This window comes from Trichosurus vulpecula, chromosome 2, assembly GCF_011100635.1.
Source record: "Trichosurus vulpecula isolate mTriVul1 chromosome 2, mTriVul1.pri, whole genome shotgun sequence".
Classification (NCBI taxonomy): Eukaryota; Metazoa; Chordata; class Mammalia; order Diprotodontia; family Phalangeridae; genus Trichosurus; species Trichosurus vulpecula.
Genome location: NC_050574.1, coordinates 312,702,978 through 312,724,247, shown reverse-complemented (window position 1 = coordinate 312,724,247; position 21,270 = coordinate 312,702,978). Strand labels below are relative to the sequence as shown.

General features: G+C 41.9%; 1 pseudogene; it reads left to right on the top strand.

Annotated features, from left to right (window-relative positions):
- The first annotated feature begins 1,277 nt into the window (after positions 1-1,277).
- Positions 1,278-20,798, top strand: LOC118837085 (annotated as a pseudogene).
- Positions 20,799-21,270: the final 472 nt, after the last annotated feature.

Here is a 21,270-nt window from a genome sequence, read left to right as displayed (position 1 = left end):
AAAGGATTTTAAAAAAAACTTGTCCTATGGACCAACAGTCCATATGTCTTTCAAAGAAGCTTTCTAGACTTATGTCACAAATAAAGCAAGAGTCTAAGATGGCTTAAAAGGGAAAAAAAATGGACATTTGTGAACTATCATAATGGGTGGCACTAGTATTTTAAGTATGCAAAATCTATACAGCTTTTAGCTTTCATATTCCTAAATATGAGGTTACATGACATATTTCTACATTAACCAGCAAAGATTGTCGCCATGAAACTAGGCTTCCTGGTAAGTAAGCAACGGAAAATAGACTATCCAATTAAAGGAAGAAAATTTGGTAGTTTTTTTTCCCTAGTGGATTCTAAAAACTACGATTTCCAATAATTCTAGTCTTGGGTAGCAGATTTCCAGTGCATCCCTACAAATTCAAAGAATCCAGTGCGTATCACAGGCAAGGCCCTCACAATATAACACCTTCAGAAATAATAGAGGTATATTCCTTATTCTCAAAATGAAAATAGAGATGAATCAGCTATTAAGACAAGCTAGAAGCCAGGAAAGCGCAGGCCAGCCTCCATTTACATGCTAGTAAGTACCAGAGGTCACTATTACTATGAGACTGAAAACTTAGAACTTTGGAACCGTCTTATTTGTTCTCTTCACCCTAGGTTTCCTAACAGCTACCATTCAATTCAATTCATTGAATATTTGTTAAATGCCATTAAAAAAGCTTTTGAATAATCTGAAAAAAGAAAAAGCAATTTTTTTAACTGCCTCCACTTTTGAATGGTTCCATTCAACTCCTCAGAAATATTTTTACATTTGGACACAATAAATTCAGTCTTTAAAATGTCTGAGAAAATTGGGTTTTTCATCTCCCAAATTATAATTTTAAATTACAAATGTAATAATAGTAATAGCATTTATATAGCACTTTAAAACTGGCAAAAGGCTTTACATATATTTTCTCAGATGATCCTCCCAACAATCGCTAATAATTACATATCACTTTACAATTTATACAGAATTTTAGGTCTATTAATCTCATATACTATCTCCCCGTCCCACCCCTCATAACCCTGTGAAACAGTCTATTTTGTCCTCAAATGACAGATGGGGAAGCTGGAGCTCAGACAGGTAAACCAACTTGCCCCATGTCAGACAGTGACAGAGATGTGGGACTCCAGCCCCGGTTCTCTTGACTCCAAATCCAGTGCCAACACTCTTTCTAAGCCCAAGCTAGTTTGTCCCTGTGCTTTTCATGTGATGAGAACTTACAAAAGGGTACTGCCATGTGGAAGAATTTTGGAGGACCATTGATCGCAGAAAACATCTGTAGCAATATCTGCCTGCACAGGGACAGCACTAATTCGCAACCAGATGCTACAAGCCAGAGTTCTAAATTCAATCTTCCAGTGGGTCAGTTTCCTCTTCCAACAGACCGTAATCCTAATTCTAGGGGTCTCCTAAATCTCAGACCGTTGATCGTGAGAAGGATCGTGCCAGAGTTAGATGGTTTAGCTAAAAGTACATCCTAAGATTGGAAAGAACATTCCCTGCTTAGACTGAGAAATGTCCCCTTCTCATACAAAGAACCTCATTATGATTTGCCAAGGCCAATGTGGGCAAAATTGTGGAGTCAGAGAAGTTTGCCTCCTCCTTCTGGTAACTTCTGATTTTCTCACTTTCAGATTACTGTGAATTAGTTTTACCAAAGATGTTAGCTGATAATAGGTGATAGGATTTTGAACTAGAAGAGACCTTAATGATTATCTAATCCAATCTCCTCCTTTCATAGGAAGGAAACAAGCATTTATTTAAAAAAAACTTACGTACCTGGCACTGTGCTAATAAGCGCTTTACAAATACCCTCTCATTTTATCCTAACAACAACCTTGGGAGGTATGTGCTACTATTATCCCCCTTTATGGTTGAGAAAATTGGAGCAGACCTTGGTCAAGGTCAAGGTCACACAGCTAGTAAAGTATCTGAGGGCAAGATCTAAACTGAGGCCTTCCTGACTCCAGGCACAGTACTCTCTACACCATCACCTAGCCGCCTCATAATGAGGTAGTTATTCATTCTTAGCTATGGCCAATGTGTTTGTCTTACCTACATTTCTTTGTTACAAGGGAACATTCTTTTGGAGAAAGAGAACTCACTGGGAATGTGATGGGGAAAAAAAGCATTGATAAAACAGTTTTTTAAAGTGGTAGTTTCAGGTCAACTGCTCATAACAGAAATATTTGGGGTGAATGGGGGATTTCTCAGAACCTCCTCAAATCATGGCATTATAATAGTAACTGACAACTTCCAGTATTTCAAGTTTAATTTTCTCATTTGATCCTGTGAGATCAAGAACATTATTATCCCCATTTTGCACATAGGGGAACTGAGACTTAGGCTAGGTGACTTGGCCGAGGTCCTAGGACACAAACCTAAGGAGTAATTGAAGTGGGGCTTCCAATCCAGGTCACTTCCGACTCCATGTCCACCAGAAGTAAAGGTGGCCCTGCCCAACCCTAATGCCCACCCAAAGACCATGGTCATTTCCAAGAAAATATTACTTGAGATGATGAAGAAATCACTCCGTGGACAGCCAGGAGCAGCTACAGACACTGAATTCCCAAAGCGCTGTCCCTAGAGCGTTTCCTCCTTAACCTGCTGCCAACTTTAAACACAACTTTGTGTTTTTTAAAATGTAATCCTTTTTCTTTTGCACTTAGTTTTTTTCCAATTGCATGTAAAGATAAGTTTTCAATATTCATTTTTGCAAGATTTTGAGTTCCACATGTTTCTCCCTTCCTCCCTTCCCTCCCCCCTCCCCAAGACAGCAAGCAATCTGATATAGGTTATACAGGTATTTCCACAATAGTCATGTCGTTAACACAACTTTAAATAGCAAAGTCGAGTTCCACTCAACAAGGGAATTGTTTTGTCACAGGAACCCAATATCACTTTTCCAAGGGTCTGTTCGGGTCAATGCCCCTTTCACTCTGATAAAGGAGATTTTTACCTGGATTATCCATTTCCTAATCCTCTACCTCAGTTCTCAAGAACTACTTGACAACTTATAAAAAATATACAGTGCCCCAAAAGTCTTAGTGCAGTTTAAAGCTATCAGCTGTTAATTTATGCTGTTAGCTTAAAGCTGCACTAAGACTTTTTGGAACACCCTCTATTGTCCCATTTAGCCTTCTCAACAGTACTGCAAAGTAAGCAAAGCAGATACTCCTATTCCCATCCTATAGATAAAGAAACAGGTTCAGTGGGCATTTAGAACCTGAATCAGGAAAATGTCAAAGATGTAGGGACCAAAGGGGGCTTCTAAATCCTGTAGTCTGAAATTCCTCGTTTTATAAGTGAGAAAAATGAGGACCAGGAAGAGGACATAGAGTCAAAGGATCTGGAATCAAATCCAGTATCTGATGCTTGTTATCTATGTAATCTTGGGGAAGTCACACTTGACTTCCTCCTCGGTAAAATGGAGTGGGTATTTGATTACATGGCCTCCAAGGTTCTAGTCCCTGAGGTCCTGGTCTCTGAGGTCCTGGTCTCTGAGGTTCTGGCCTCTGAGGTCCTGGCCTCTGAGGTTCTAGTCTCTGAGGTTCTGGCCTCTGAGGTTCTGGTCCCTGAGGTTCTGGCCTCTGAGGTTCTTTGCAGCTCTGATTCTGTGACTTGCCCAAGGTCACAAAGGTAGTAAGTGGCAAAATCAGGCCTTGTGTCAAGGTCTGCCTCTAACCTTCCCTCTTCTACACTTTGGCCTTACCCCAAGGGTGTGCTGGTAAATGTTTAACAACTATTGCTGGGAGTGGGGGTGGGGAGGGGGATGTACACAAGATACATTTTTAAGTTTAATCTGCATTATTAACACTTTCTTAAGCCAATAATCAATAACACAATAAATCAAGCCCTGATTTCTAGCATTTGCTGTATCCAAGGTATAAATGCTCTCACTGAAAACTGAACAATCGGTTCTTTCAAGCAGGCTCCAGCAAGCTCCAGCGTAGCCCGGCTCTACACACAGGGGCTTTCTCCATAGCATGTTTTCAGGGAATTCAGGAAGGCCCCAACTCCCAAATAATTTCCCCTTATCTGTGGCAGATGTCTGAAATTCCACTGATATTCTTTCCACAAGTTACTAAACCTACATCTTTGATCCCTATTAAAATACAAATCCCCAAGTTACGTATGACTTTAAGCAGCTCTCAGTCATTTACATCTCAGGACCAAGGCCTCAGGTCCTTTCCAACCAACAAGTTGAGATGGAGAGAAAGAAAAGTTTGCTGAACTCCCTTAAACAGGGGCCAATGTCTTTCATTTCACAATGAGATAAGGCTTAGAAGGCAGATTCCTCTGAGAGAGGAAACAGTGCCCTGCATTCAGCCTCGACTAACATAAAGATGACCTTTTAAGTGCCTTTTACCTTTAAGTTCTATTATCCTAATTCAGATACTATATCAGATACTTTCCTGAGAATAAGCTGAGCACAAGGGGACTAAGCAATTGAAGGGGTGGGAGTTAAAGAGCAGAGGAAGCCTTGGAATGGTGGAAGAGGGAGGTTGGAGGCACAGAGGTGCTGGTTTAACAATGAGCTCTCTGGTGGGGACATGTATTATAGGACACACTTTTAAGTTTAATCTCTATCATCAACATTTTCTCCATCAAGAGACAATCAACAAAACAATAAATCAAGCCCTGATTTGTAGCCTTTGCCAATTTCTGAGGCATAAATATTCATACCGAAAATTTAACAATCAGCTCAGCTCTTGGAGCCCATTCTAGCCAATTCTAGCACATCACTGGTCAGAGGCCTGAAAACCAATTAAATTTAATTCGACAAGCATATTAAGTTCCTACTATGTGCAAGTAAGAGTGGCGTCACCTAAATTTCCCCTACTCCCACTCAGAGAGCCATCCCAAATGACAAAGAGTGTTTTAAGAGCAAAAGAGGAAGATGGAGAGAAAATAAATCACCAAAACCCATCAATACATTGAAAAAAAACGAAAAACAAATGCTGTGTTCCACTCCTGTGGACTTTCCATCTCTACAAAGAGGTAGGGTGAGGTATTGTCTCATATGTCTTCTTTGGGTCCTGTGACTTTTCAAATTTACTGAGCATCTACTCTGTTCAAGGCACTATGTCAATTTTTATGAAGGATACAACCATGAACAAGACGTAGTGCTTGCCCTGGAGATCCTCATAGTCAGAGAGGGAGGGGATTTTGCCTTATGTGTTTCCCATAACTTAGCCTCTTGACCCGTCTGTGAACGCAGCATTGGAAAGTCTGAAAGTCGCTGCTTGCAAGAAACCATGACATCACCAGCTGGGCTCTCAGGGTGTTGGCCTCCTCTGGGCCTCCCAGTTAGCCTTGGCTGCCTCTCAGAACAGCTGAGTCAGTAACATATTCCCCCAAATTCCTTCCCCACCAAATAAATCCCAGAGGGCAAAGTCTGACTGTGCCCTCTTCAACTTAAGACGGATGAAGATGAATGGTATCAATGAGCCCTCCAAAGTAGGAACTTGTAGCTCATTTTCCTTTTGCCCTTCCCACCGAAGCCATTCTCCTGGGCAGCTGTGATGGGATCCAGATGTGCCTGTTGCAACCAAATATCGATGTTAAATAATTCACACACACTTCATGCTGCTTTGAATGTCCTGATGGCCATTAGACTGTAATTGAGACATCTCTGCCTTCATCCAGCTAAGTCTCAGTTGGGCCATAAATAGTAAGGGAACTCCATCTGGCTGGCCAGGGTGAATTGGAGCTGGATACTTGAAACTTGGTTAGCAGGGTGAGTCACCAGTCACCAGCATTCAGGTGTTTCCCATGACAGTGGGAGCTTTTTGCTCTTTCAGGATGGATGGGTAATTTCTACAGGAATGTGAGTGGGAGGGCAGAGGGCCAAATGCCTTTTGTGGGGAATAATGCTTTGCATCTAGGTAAGCTTACGGTGAGATGTGAGCCAGGCATTGGCTTGACCCAAAGAAGCAAGAAGATCCTTCTTCTATTGGCCATGTCACCAAAGGGGGAGGCTTTGTCCTGGCCCTCATGAGTACATGATGGTGGAAAGATGTGTAGTATGAACTGATACAAAGTAGAACAATATTCACAATGACTTCAATAAGGTAAATGAAAAGAACAATACAATGAAGCCCATAGCCAATCTTGGTCCTAGAAAAGAGGTAAGGGAGCACCTCTCTCCTTTTAGTAGAGAGATGGAGAACCATGTGCCCCACATGGAACCGTGCCTATGCTGTCAAGTATGGTCATTATATCAGTTGGTTTTAATTGCTACGGGAGGGGGGTGGAGGGTGTTGCAAGACAGGGTTAATTTGGAATGGGTAGGGGAAGCTTAGGGGAAATATAGTTGGAAATGACCATGATGGAAAAACAAAAGGCATGAGTAAAGGTTATTTTTAAATGAATGTCAGCAAATAAAAGCATGATTATTTTAAAAATAAATAAATAAAAGTATATGTTGACCGGGGACCACTCCACCCTGGATTTACTTTGCAGTCCTATGTGAAACCAAGCCACATTTTCCTACAGCATGAATAGGAGTATTATATATAGGAAAGAAGAAGCAAGACTAGCCCTAGGAATAAATTAAAGTCCTTTTACTGGATGACTTCAGAAGTACCCTCCTTCCCCAAATAATTTCCCCATCTAACTCACTGATGCCTGAAATTCTTCCTTTAGAACCTCCTCCTTTGTCTGTAGGAAACCACTGATAAAGCACAAAACCCCTCAAACCTTATTAATAATAGCAAGCATTTATATATTATCTTAAGCTCTGCAAGGCGCTTTACAGATATTATTTCTTTTGACCCTCACAACAGCTGTGGGGGGGTAGGCGTTATCATCACTGTCTCCACGGATGACAAAACTGAGGCAAACAGAAGTTAAATGACTTGCCCTACCAAGCTGCCCCAAGAAGTATGGAGTTGAATAAAAAACACTGCCCTTAGACCTGAGTTCCACTTCTACCTCTTTCTCTTACTAGTTGGTTGACCCTGAGCAAATCACCTAATTTCTCTGAGCCTCAGTTTCTTGATCTGTGAAATGCATCTATATCTACTATCTATCTGTCTATTCGTATGTATGTTATCATTACAACATTGCACAGGGAAGGGAGCTTCTTTCCAGAAAACCTAACCCCAAAGTTAGTTAGCTAGGTAACACAGTGATTAGAGCACTAGGCATAGTCAGCAAGATTCATCTTTGTGAGTCCAAATCTGGCCTCAGATATGTATTAGCTGAGTGACCCTGGGCAAGTCACTTAACCTTCTTTGCTTCAGTTCCTCATCTGTAAAATGAACTTGGAGAAGGATAGCAAACCACTTCAGTATCTTGGCCAAGAAAATCCCAAATTGGGCCACGGAGACTGAAAAATGACTTACCTCCAGAATTACCATCTATATGCATGATAATAATAGTTGACATATCCCCAGCTTAATAGAAGATTCAACATACAAGAACCAAGAGAAACATAAGGTACACGCCAAAGAATGACTATAAGGGTTTCATAAGAACAGACTGTTTACCTTTTATATAACATAAAATGTAAAATGTATGTCTAAGATTCTTATTAATAATTGTCGAGCTCGTAAGAAAGAGGAGGATAAACCTGACTATGATATGAATTTAAAAAGTAAAACCATTTAGAAACAGCTGAAACAGTAACTATTTTATACAAAAGAGGTACAAGAAGAAGAAAGGATACAGAGGATTTAGATGGGGGAAGAGGGCTGGTAGTTCTGGTAACCTACTTTCATCGGGAATGGGTTTAAGAGGGAACAATACATATATATTTAGAAGAGTATAAAAGTCTTTTAAATTTAGAAGAAATAAAATGGTAGGGGTATAGTGAGGGGGGAGAGGACACGGGAGGGATTAGGACAAGGGAGGGGTTTTTAGAGAGGAGAATGAGGGAATAGGTAAAGGGAGTTCAGATCGATGGGAATGGGAGGATAGGGGAGGGACCCTTGGGGGGGGAAGGCAAGTATTAGGAGGGCAGGGGGGGTTGGTGGAGGACGGGGGTAGTCAAGTAATAGGAAGGCAATGTAGCAGATAGAAGTAAAGTAGAGGAGGCAGGAAGAATAGGAAACAAAAGATATGTACAAACATAAAAAAACAGAGCAGGAGTAGAGTATGTTCGGGAAAGTATATGTCTATATATGCATGTATGTATATATCTGTATATGTATGTATATATTAAGAAACATATCTAAATTATATTGTAGCCTTCTGAGGGGAGAGTGGAGGGGAAAAAAGAACAAAGTTAAAAAGTGCACAGCAGAGAACAAAAGAAAACACAAGGAAGCAAAGAAAAGATGGACAATTCTCAACACGAGGTGTATTATCTATCATGCAGGCTTTCTTGAAATGAAAGTTTATTGTTATATGTCTGAATCCTCTCCTGTGTTCTGCTATGCATATGACATGCTTTTTTTTCTTTATATTTGTTTCAATATTTAAGCTTATGATATGTTTTTGTTTCCTTTTTCTATTTTGTATTTGTGTTCTGGTAAAATAAAATAAAAAACTGTCAAAAAAATAATAGTTGATATATATGGCATTACATAGGTTTGCAAAGCACTTAACATACTTTTTCTCAAAACAATCCTATGGGATGTATATTGTTGTTTTCCTCACTCCCATTCTTTCATTAGAAAATAAAGATCCTGAGAGATTCAATGTCTTGCCTAGGGTCACAGAGAGGCAATTTGGAGTCAAGAAATCTGGTTTCTGATCCCAGCTCTTCTCCTTATGATCTGGTACCTCTGGACATGTCATTTCACTGGTCTGGGTCTCAGTTTCCTTATCTGTGAAATAAGAAAGTTGGAATCAGTGTTGCTTCTGGCTCTTATTATGCTACAATCATAAATGTCTGAGGTCAGTTTGAGCCCTCATCTTCCCCACTTGAGGTCCAGCCCTATTCACTACATCCTACTGCCTCTACTGGGATAAAGGTGGGAAGAGTGGGGCAGGGTCTTCACTTTAGGGAAGGATTCACCACCGAGGTCCTGTCCATTGGAAGCCCAGGCTTAGTGCTTGGAGGTATTTGCTTACAGAACTTTAACTACTTGTCAGAGAAGCTAAAGGAAGAAGGGATTTGCTGTGCAAACATCTGATTGGCACATAGCTCTCAGAAAGAGGAACTCTTCCATTAGGCAAAGTAAGGACCAGTCCGACTGTCTAACAGTGGGCTCCTCAACTCAAAAAGGACCTGGAAAACACAAAGACAAACAGGGAATGGGGAAGTAGACTGGATACGAAGCCAAGAGGAAGATCGCATTTTGTACTCAATATGCAGCAACCTGGATGAGAGGAGACTTTCAAGGAGAAAACTTACAGATGGTATTTCAGCTCAAGAAAAGAACAAATTTAGAGCCATAACTAGGGTGGGGCTTTTCTCCCAGGGCAATAGCAATATAGAAACAACTGACCATAGCATTTAGTTAGCAAAAATAAATAGTTAAAATAGCTACCAGCTGGCATGCTTCTGCCCGCCTCTTACCATACACAGGTGTGTTTCTGCCCAGCTCAGTCCTTCCCTACACCACTATCCCTACACTCACATACCCTGAATTATTGCCTGATAGAGACCTCAGGGATTACTGTCTCCCCCTTCCACAAAGCATTGTGTGTCATGTTCTCTCCACTGCTACCTCCAACTGAATTGTCTTAAAAGGATGATCAGAGGGCATATTTATTGCTACTTGCCCTGGGCACATTTTGTGAAGATTGCCCTGAGCCCTAAAATTGCTAGTTATACTTCCAGATAAAAGATACACTCTTCATGGAATCATGGAGCTAGACAAGAGCTTAGAGATCATCTCATTAAACTGTTTCATTTTATAAATGTGGAAAAACTGAGGCCCAGAGAAAAGAACAGCATGCCTATGGTCACCCAGTAAGCAGCAGAGTCCATGTCCAAAGGTAATTTGATTATGATCGCAAACCTAATACTATTTCCATTATATTCTACTTCCTCCTTCCTCATTTCCCAACAAAATGTATCAGTTCTGTACTTAGTTCCCCAGAGCCCTGCTGTTGGCTGAGTGGTAATGACCATGGTAGATAAGGAAGATGGAAAGCCTTCTTCCCACCAAGCTCCTGGAGCATCTGAGTCATGGTCTCATCCAGGGAAGACTTGCCTCTGACCAGATGCAGGCTCTACCTGCTGGTGCCCACAAGCTCTTCCAGAGGGTGAACTGGTATCTGTGTGAGGGAAGAGGCCAAACAGAATGGGGCATGCTTATCCATAGCTGGCCCCAGTCTCCTTCCACATGGCGTAAAGGAACACTGCACATATGTGGAGTCAGTAAGACCCTGGACATGGCACTTACTACCTACCAGCTGGGTGAACTTGGACAAGTTACTTGGTTTTTCTGGGCCTCAGTCCCCTTAACTATAAAATGGAGGAGGAATTGGACTGGGTGGACTCTAAAGCCCCTTCCAGTTCCTATGCCTCTTAATAGCCATTAAATGGTTTAATCCGCATTATTTTTTTGTTGATCACTCTCTGAGAGAGGTTGAGACTCTGTTGAGGTTGAGGCTGCGTAAGTGTTGAATGGAATTAGGTGAGAAGAGAATGGAATAGGTCAGTGACGTAGGGTTTTCTGACAGGGATAGTGGGCCTGCTGGATATGTTGCCAAATTGTAATTATTTGTTAAAAGGAAGAATCATATTGTAGGGAGAAAGCGGAAAACGAGAGTTTAAAAAAAAAGCACCAGTGACAGAAACAAAGGAGATAAATGTGGTAGATGAATGTAATAGAACACTGTTGTTCCTCCTTGTTTTCGAAGAGCACCCATGACATCACTGAGTGACATCTTCTCAAGTGTGAATTAAAGTGAGGCAGAGTTGCACAAGGTCATCAGCCTCACTCTCTCTTCCAGATTTCCAGAAGCCCAGCCGTGAAACAAAAGTCAAGATGACTGGTGATGGCCTAGGATTCAGCAGACAACATTGGTGTCTTTGGTGTCTGACCAAGTTCCCCCGCACCTGCTTCAGCCTTCTTCATGGCTGCTGGAACAAATTGTTCTCATTTGCCCACTCTGCCAGAGAAGTCTTCACATGCTTGAGTAGACCTCCCCCTAATTCACCAATGAGTTTGAAGCCTTGTCTGTTACCCTCAATGTGGCCTAGCCCACCCAAGCAGTTTTCCCGGGGTGTGGCCACTGTGCATGCTACAGCTTCTTGGAGCCACAGGTGAGAGTTGGGTGCCAGGAGCTCACCAAAGGCAGATGAGCAGCCCTGAAACAAGCTTGGCAAGCCCTCACACCAGAGGTGCTAGCCCTCCATGAGTACCCCGTTACCGTGCCATAAGAAACCGAGAATATGAAGGATTCAGAGAAACAAAGGAAGACGTAGAAAGTAATTCACAATGAAGTAAGGAGAACCAAGAAAACAGTATGCACAGTGACTACGATAATGTAAATGGGTGGGGCGAGAAACTGAGTGTTAGGTAAAAATAGTCCTGGAGAAAAATTAAGAAAATGCATCTCTCTCCTCCCTCCAGAGAGGTAGCTATGGGTATGGAATATTGCCTAGACACTCAGGTTTGCCTGATGCTTTGCTGAACTTCTTTCTTATTTTCTTTTTAAAACGTTTTTTGCTACAAGGAAAAAGGATTGCTAGGAAGGGAAGAGGGGTGGATAGATATACTCTATAGATATACTTGGAACTGAAAGCAATGCAAAAACACATCAATAAAATTCTTTTTAAAAAGAATATCAATAAAACATTTAAAAAGAAAAAAAGGCAAAAGAGAGTGGACCTAAGTGAAGTAGTACAGTGGAGGTTCTTGGGCACTCAAGGAACAGAGTCATAGAATTTGTGTGTTGGAGGAAACCTTAGCAGCCAGTCCAGGATCTAGTCCAACCCATCCGCTAAAAGGATCCCCACTATAACCCATCAGACAGGTGGGCATCCAGCCAAAGAAGTGGATGGAGAACCTCTGCTCTTGAGGCAGCCCACTCTACTTCAGGGCGACTCTAATCATTAGGAAAGCTTTTCTTTTTGCAACATCTGGCGGTTGTTTCTTTTTCTGCCCCCTGGGGCCAAGCAAACAAACCTAATACCTTCTCCACTTAGCAGCCCTTCAGATTCTCAAACACTTCTATCCACTATTTCCCACTTGAGTCTTAGCTTCTCCAAACTGAGCATCTCCAGTTCCTTCAACCAGTGTTCATGTGATGTGTACTCTTGAGTTCCTGGAAGGAAGAGCCACATCAACTAAAAAAAAAAAAGATTAAATTTCACTGACTTCATCTACTTCTGCCAAAGTAGGCCTTCATAAATTGATGGAGAATGAAATTAGAACCAGGAGAACAGTGTGTACAATGATGACAACATTGTAGATACAAACAATTTAGAAAAACCAAAAAAACTATTAGCAAAGCAGTGATCAACCATAACTCTAGAGCAGGGGCGGGGAACCTATGGCCTCACAGCTACATGTGGCCCTCCAGGTCCTCAAGTGTGGCCCTTTGACTGAATCCAAACTTCACAGAACGAATCCCTTTAATAAAAGGATTTGTTCTGTGAAACTTGGACTCAGTCAAAAGGCCTCACCCGAGGGCCTAGAGGGCTACATGTGGCCTCAAGGCCACAGGTCCCCCACCCCTGCTCTAGAGGATGAGGACTGATGCTAAAGAATGCAACCCACTTGTCACAGAGAGGTATTGTACTAAATAGACAGAAAGAGACAGATGTTTTTGGACATAGCTAAAAGGCAATTTTCTCCCCATGACTATGCATATTTGTTACAAAGGTTTTTTTTTTCATGTTTTTAATAGGATGAGTGGGAAGGAAATGGGAGGCAGAGAAAATAAGTATTTGTCTATTAAAAAAAAAAATTCAAAGTCTTAAAAAAAAAGTAGGCCCAGCCACAGGAGGAGGCTGGGTGTGGTCATGTGCTTCTTCACTCTCCCCTCCCAGCAATGACCCTTCCCTATCCAGGGAAGGGGTCAAAAGCTAATGAACTTTTCTTTCCCCCATGGGGAGCTCCAGCTGGCAACATCTGTTATCTCCTTTTCCCAACATGTGCAACATCTGTATTCTCCTTTCCAATGGAGATCTCTGTGGGGAGTTTCCACTTTCTTATGAACAATCATTTCAAGAGCAGGAGGTCAAAGGGCATTCTCCTCCCATTTTCCCCCAGGGTTCTGAAAACCCTCTGAATTCTCCTTGGGGCTCCTCAGACAGATTCACTAGAGAGCCATCTCAGAGTCTGGGTGATTTGGGGGTAGGGGAGCTCATTTGATTAAAATTGCCTGTGTATTCTTCCAATGTGGTTATGCTTAACCCAGAGGCAAACTTTTCCTTCTATAATTTGAGGGAAGCTGTGTGGAAAGAGAGCTGGGAATCTAGTGAGGAAGTTAATTGGGGAAAGGACAAAAAGTGATGATACTCAGTAAATTTCTCCAGCCTTCTGGCAACAAACTGTTCTTCCAAATGTGGCAGCCCTTCTCTGGCCTCCTCACAGTGGCTGAGCAGGTTTTCAGGCTGCTGCTTCTTCTAGAGCAAGTGGATATTTTCACCTTCTCTCAACAAAGGGAAAAACCTACATTAATAATGTAAGCAATTATTTTTACAAGATCAGCAGCATCTGTTGCAAGGGCCTAAATTAGAAGTCCAATCTCCATATTTCCCTTTGAAATACCATTTTGCTTTTCTTGGTTGAGTCCTTTGGGAATCTGTTAAGTTGGAAGGCTGACTGGTAGCTGTGGGTTTTTCCATCAGGGATGAGGCTGCCCCCTTAGGGCCTCTGCAGTAATGTGGGGTTGAATCTTCTAGGAAACTCTGGGTCATATGCCAATGATAAGGGTCAGAAATATGACCCAGATACAATAGCCAGCTCCTGGGGAGAAGACAGGCTGATTTATGCTATGAGACTGAAAGCAGTTCAAATTCCAGGGAGAGACTCTCAAGTCCAAAACTTCAGCCCTTCATAATTTTGGGCCTCAGCTTCCCCATCTGTAAAGTAAAAGGGGGAAGGGATTACTAGATGACCTCATTGAAGGGAATATTTAGACTGCAGCAAAGATGAACATGGTGAGACATCACAGCTGACCTCATATGTTTCAGAAACTGCCACATAGTAGAAGGATTAGATTTGTTCAATGATGCTCCAAGATGCAGAATTAGGACCAGGAGATGAAAGTTATGGACAAGCAGATTTCAGTTCAATTGATGCTGCCCAGCCATGGAAAAGGCTGCCTCTCAAAGTCATGTGATGTCTCAATAGAAAGAGCTGAGCAGAAGCAGGGTGCCAGCCTGGCCACAGCATTGTAGAAGGAATTCCTGTATTAGGAGGCCTGGGGAGAGTTCAACTAGATATGTTCTGAAAACCCTCCCTTACTCAAAGTTTGTATGATCCTAAGCTCTAAAATCCCATGATCCTATAAGGCAAGACTTTAAAATGGAAGTCAAATGCCAAGCTCCAATAGCCCAACTCCTAGGAATGATGGCCACAAGGTTCACACTTTGAAGAACTGAGGTTATGGGCTCCCTGCTTGGCTGAGGCAATCAGCCTGAGAGCACAAAACTAAAGTTTACATTCTGAAAGGCTCAGGTATACTCTGATATTAGGCAATTAAGATCCGTTCGGGTGGTGGCAAAATCTTAAAGATTTAAAATTTAATTTTAAAAACACATTCTAAATAAAACTAAGTTAAAATACAATCACTGTTTACTGAGTATATATCCTTTGTGCCCAGCTCTATGATAGATGCTGGGGGGATACACTCTCTGGACCAAATATCAGAAGATCCAGATTCAAACTTTGATTCTGCTACTTAAAAGCTGTGTGACCTTGGATATATCACTTCCTCTTTTGGACCTCAATTTCTTCATCAATAAAAATGTGAGGGAGAGAGAGATGTTGAAGGAAAGGGTTGGTCTAGAGGGAAATGTGCCACGGTGAAAAGAATGCTGTCTCTGAGTCTGAGGGCTTGGGTTCAGATTCAGCCTCTGACGCTACATCCCTGACTTTGGGCAAATTGCATCCCTTGGATTCCATTCCCTCGACTGTAAAATGAATGGGTTAGAAAAGATGGTCCCTGGGGCTCCTTTGAGATATATAATCCTATGACTTGTCCGCATGACAGTATACTTAATGATACAAGGCAATAGATCTCTGCTAAGAACCAAACAAACAATACACACGGGCCAGTGCCCTGGAGGTTCAGAGAAGGAGGGGCCAGTGTGGACTGAGGTGATCAGGGCAGATGAAGGTGAAATTTTGAGCTAGACTTTGAATAGGGAGAATAGAAGATTGGTAAGTAGAGAATGTTCCATGACAGAAATACAGAAGTTGGAATGTAGAAGATGAGTGTGGGACAGGAAGGAGGCTTGTCTGGCTGGAGGGGAAGGTGGGTAGAAGAGAACAGGAGGAGGTCAAGGTAGAAGGTGGGTTGGGGTTAGATTTCTTTCTTTACAACAAAATTAATGAGCACTTACTGGGAGAAAAAAAAGAAAGACACAGATTATTTTTTAATCAATGCCATTATTTCCAAACCAATTAAGAGCTGACAGAAGGCCTGGGTTCAAATTCCAGTTCTGCCACCTACCATATGTGTGACCTTGGGCAAGTAGCTTAATTTCTCTGAATTTCTTCATCTGTAAAATCTGAAAGATGCTCTATAGGAAGCAGCTAGAAATGCTAGAGCCCTAGTAGAAGACTTGAGTTCAAGTCTGGCCTCGGACATTTACTAGTTGTGTGATCCTGGGCAAATCATTTGACCTCTCACCCAGTTTTCTCATCTGTAAAACGGGCTTAATAAAAGTACCAATCTCCTACCTAGAGTTGTTGTGAGGATAAAGTGAGATAATATTTGTAAAGTACTTTATAAATATTAAAAGATTACAGAAATATTAGCTTATAATATTATCTCTATTGTCCCAGCTCTAATTTAATGATCCTATGAACCTCTGAGTGATGGCTCTACCACACCCACATCCATAGCTTGTTATGAGAGAGCACACCAAAGAGGCCCTAGATATGATAGTGTAATGGCAAGCAAAGTGGGACTTTTTGCTGTTTTTTTCTTTTGGAGTGTTTCTCAGCACTAGAGCAACCAAATGCCTTTGATTGAGCCTTGCCTTTGTTTGAATGAAGAGTCTTTGATTGAATCAAGAGTCTTTAATGACCTACTTAAGTCACAAGAAAGCCTAAGTCACAGTGAGTTTGAGTCACACGGTTGTGACACCCTCTGACCCTGAAGAAGTATAAATACTTGGAGGTTAGCATTTTGCTTTGGGGCTCACTCGTTAGTAGAATGTTCATGCAATTTGGCTAGCCAAGAGTCTGGGTAGCCATTAAGGAGTCCCCCCAGCTTTGAAAACCCAGATGTTGGTGCTTCTTTCTCTGGTAACTATGTATGTATTGCTATGGAGAGACAATTAGAAGCCCTGTCTGCTGATTTGTGTTATTTGCTCTGTTTATCTAATTTCGGCTTATAATTTCTGTTTGTGTTTTCTCTGAAGTTCAGGGTGCCGACTTTTTCCCCCTGAACTAAGTGAATGATATATGTATGTTTAATTAAAGTGAGATTGTAAACCCCTTAAAGTTGCTTTCCTTAGGAAAGCAGACGAAAGAACTTGTGCTAGCAGCCCTCCTGTGTGCTGGTGTTGTTGGTCTTACACCTCCACAGCAGCTACCAGTAACATTGTTGTTACAAATAGCCAGCAATTGCTGGCTTCTTCTCAAAATCCAGGGAGAAGGTTTGTTGTTGTTGAGTCATTTCAGTCATGTCCAACTCTTTGTGACCCCATTTGGGGTTTTCTTGGCAAAGATACTGGACAGGTTTGCCATTTCCTTGCTGAACTCATTTTACAGATGAGGAAACTGAGGCAGACAGGGTTAAGTGACTTACCCAGGGTCACACAGCTAGTAAGTGTCTGAGGCTGGATTTGACCTCATGAAGATGAGAAGGTAGACACATGGAATTTCATACCTTAGAAATTGTCTAGTCAATGCTATCATTTTCTAAACGAAGAAATTTGGAGCTGGAGATGTTAAGTAACTTAACCAAAGTCATGTAGATAATAGGGAGCAAAGCCCAGATTTAAACCCAGATCTTCTGATTCTCAATAAAGTGCCCTTTCTAGCACACTCTTAAAACATTCCTCTTTTGAACTCAAGACCCTCTGTCCCAAAGGCAGAAGCCAGACCTCTGAAGAGCAGGCATCAGCAATAGTCACTAATTCTCTGGGAACCTAGTGCTTGGTAGTGTCAGAAATATCCATCCTGAATTCATTCAGCCTGTATGCAGCCTGTCTTCAGCCAGCTTAACTATCCAAATCACCTAACTCCCTGAGCCTGGCTGCTGAGCAGAGACCAGGCCCTCGTTTGGGAGGGACAATGATGTGACGACAAGGAGAAAAAGACTGGACTCCTGAGCTCCATTAGTGAGAGTGAATCACGAGGTTTTTCTCAGGAGTTAATTACAAAGTCATTTTTCAAAATACAATGAAATTCTTGCTCTAATTCTGAGATTTCACTAATTTGTCAGATTTATCATCTCCTCCTATGGTTGATAGATAGATGATCATTCTTTCAGCTTCTCTCATTCCCCACCTTGCCCCTCCACGTCTCTCATCATATCATGAGGGAGCTTTTACATATATGAAATGCTAGCCTCCCCCCCAATCCTGAGCAGTTTTTTACTCTGCCCCTATCACTCCTGATCTTTCTCTTCTCCAAAAGGTGGTGGCACTTTCCTTATGAAAGATGAAATCTTCTTCTCGACAGCCCTTAGCTCCAAAGCAGTTCATGTCATGTGTGCATGAAAAATTGACAGGCCCAGATTCATGTGCTGACTGAAGGCCATTCATTAGTGCAACCAGAGGACACTACAAACTTAGCATCAGCTCAGCAGGAAGCTGTCTGACTCCTGAGGTAGAAAAACCTTTGTCCCAACTCAGTCACTACTCTAGCTAACAGAGATCTCTCTCTCCCTCCTTCCCTTCCTTCCTCCTGTCTTCCTGCCTTTTCCTCTCTCCCTCTTTCCCTTCCTGTTTCCTGTCTTCCTGATTTCTCCTCTCTTCCTCTTTCCCTTCCTTCCTCCTGTCTTCTGGCTTTCTTCTCTCTCCCTCTTCCCCTTCCTTCCTTCTTCCTGTCTTCTCCTTTCTCTCTTTCTCTTCCTTCTTCCTCTCTTCCTCCTTTCCTTCTTTCTTCTTCCTGTCTTCCTGATTTCTCCTCTCTCCCTCTTCCCCTTCCTTCTTTCTTTCTTCCTGCCTTCTCCTCTCTCTCTCTCTCTCTCTCTCTCTCTCTCTCTCTCTCTCTCTCTCTCTCTCTCTCTCTCTCTTCCCCTCCTTCTTTTCTTTTCATCCTCAAGCCCACTCCAGCCCTAGAATTCTCACACTGGAAGCAGCCTCCATCCCTGTGGCCTCTTCCTCTAATAGGATGGCTCCTCCCAGAACCACCATTCAAGGAGGGAACCTAGGCTCCACTCTGAACTTCTTCTACCTTGCTCTCCTGCCTGGTACCTTTGTCCCCCACGTTCCTTTTATGTGTTGTCTTCCTCCATTAGATTATAATTTAATGGGAGAAGATTAAATTTAAAGATTCTAAACTACTTGAGGGCAGAGATTATTCTTCTACTCGAATTTGTATTCCCTGCACTTAATACAGGAACTTGGTACATCGTTGTTGCTTGGTCATTCATTATAGCCTACAGACTCTTCATGATTGGGATTTTCCTGGCATAGACACTACACTGGTTTGCCATTTCCTTCTCCAGCTCATTTAACAGATGAGAAACTGAGGCAAACAGGGTCACACAGCTATTAAGTGTCTGAGGCCTAATTTGAACTAGGGAAGATGAGTCTTCCTGACTCCAGGACCAGCGCTCTATCCACTGCACCATCTAGCTGCCCCTGTAACCCAGAAGACATGAAGTGCTTAATAAATGCTTGTTGCTTTTGCTGTTGTCCCAAGAATAAGAGGAGAATGCTCAGCACAGATTCGCATATTTTCTAGATTTGGGGAAAGTAGACTTCCAAGTGCTCAGAGAAAGGCTAGGTAGAATCCGATGGTCTAAAATTCTATAAGGGAAGCCAGCAAAAGAGGATGATGTTTTCCAGAGAGAAATCCTGATAACAATAATAGTTAATAAATAATAACAATGATAGTTCACGTTTAGAGAGGACTTTTAGGTTTGCAAAATGTTGTTGTGGAGTCAGTCCCAACCTGCTACTTCATTGGCATAGGGAACTTCACAGTAAGGCAATGACTTCCCTCTATCAATGGAGATCTCCCATTGTTAAGCAGTTTATAGTGAGGGAGTTGCCTGGGTCACTGAGAGGTTGAGGGACCCACAGTCAGTATGTTTTAGGGGCAGCACATGAATTGGGGTCTTTCTGACTCTGAGGTCAGATCTCTGTCTCTTGGCAGCACTATTTTTTATCCCCACTTTACAGTGAGGAAACTAGAGCTTTTGGAGAATAAATGACTTGCCCAGGGTCACATAGTTAGCAGGTGTCTGAGGTAGGTTCACATTCATTTTCCTAACTGACGCCGAGTCCAGGACTCTGTCCACTGTGGCACATTGCCTCTTAAACACCAAGTATGTAGTATAGGGGCAGCTAGGCAGCACATTGGCTAGAGTGCGAGGCCAGAAGTCAGGAAGACTCATCTTCCTGAGTTCAAATCCAGCCACAGACATTTACTAGCTGTGTGATCCTGGGCAAGTCACATAACTCTGTTTGCCTCAGTTTCCTCATCTGTAAAATGAGCAGGAGAAGGAAATGGTAAACCACTCCAGGGTCTTTGCCAAGAAAACCCCAAATGGGGTCATAAAGAGTCAGATACAACTGAAAATGACTGAACAACAATAACAAATGTAGTGTAGGATAGTAGCCATAGCTAAGCTTTGTCTTCTTCTCTTCCTCCTCCTCTTCTTCTTCCTCCTTCTGCTTCCCTTTCTTTCAATAGCTTTGTCATTTGTTACTGTTCTCAGCCATGGGATTTAATAGTGAACACGTCATGCAAAGGGGCAATGACAAAGACCACCAAGAAACACCCTTAGCGTGCAACTTCAAATGTATTTGCTGTGTTTCATTAGTCATCATTTCAGGAATTGAGGGAAGCCTTCAGTATGATTGAACATCGTCAAAGTTTTATATGCTACGCTTGCTTCCATGGGAAAGAATCCAACTAATGAGTACCTAGATGCCATGATGAATGAAGCTCCAGGTCCTATCAATTTCACTATGTTCTTCACAATGTTTGGAGAAAAGTTAAATGGAACAGAACCAGATGTCATTAAAAATTCTTTGGATAAAAAAGCTACAGACACCATTCAGGAAGGTTATTTGAGAGAACTGCTCGTAACAGTGGGAGACAGGTTCCCAGATGAAGTAGATGAGCTGTTTGGGTTTTCTGGTTGTTGTTCAGGGGTGTCCAACTCTTCATGACCCTATTTGGGGTTTCCTTGGCAAAGATACTGGAATGGTTTACCATTTCCTTTTCCAGCTCATTTTGCAGATAAGGAAACTGAGGCAAACAGGGTTAAGTGACTTGCCCGGGGTCACACAGCCAATACATGTTTGAGGCCAGATTTGAACTCAGGTAGATGAGTCTTCCTGACTCCAGGCCCAGTGCTCTATCCACTATGCCACCTACCTGCCCGGGTGAGCTGTATAGAGAAGCAACAATTGAGAAAAAAAAAGGAAGGTTTCAATTATATTGAGTTTACACACATTCTTAAAACATGGAGCAAAAGACAAAGATGATTGGAAAGAATGTCAAACTCATGTCAACACTTTTCGTTTTCATTTTGATTATATCTGAGACCTTCTGAAAGAACCTATTGGCACGCTCTGAAGCTTTACAGTCTTTGCTCTTGGGTGCCTCTGTAATCATACTGAAAAGGGGAAATATCACTTTTTTTTAAAGATATGTAAAATAGAATTGGAGAAATGATCATTGACTAGTAAATGCCTAAAGGATCTTTCATTACAAATTGACTGCTAATCATTCATGACAATTCTTTGTGTTAAGCCATTCAACCACCTAACTGTTCCATTGTCTACCACATCCCCATTTTTGTAAAAGAATACTATGAGATATAAAACTGGAAACCAACAGGCTGCCCATCAATCGAGAAATGGCTAAATAACTCGTAGTTTATGAACTTGATAGAATACTATGAGGGAATAGAAGATTTCAAAGAGATATGGAAAGACTCATGAAGTGACACAGAAGTAAGCAGAACCAAAAGAACAATTTATAGCAAAATATCAATATTACAAAAATTAACAAT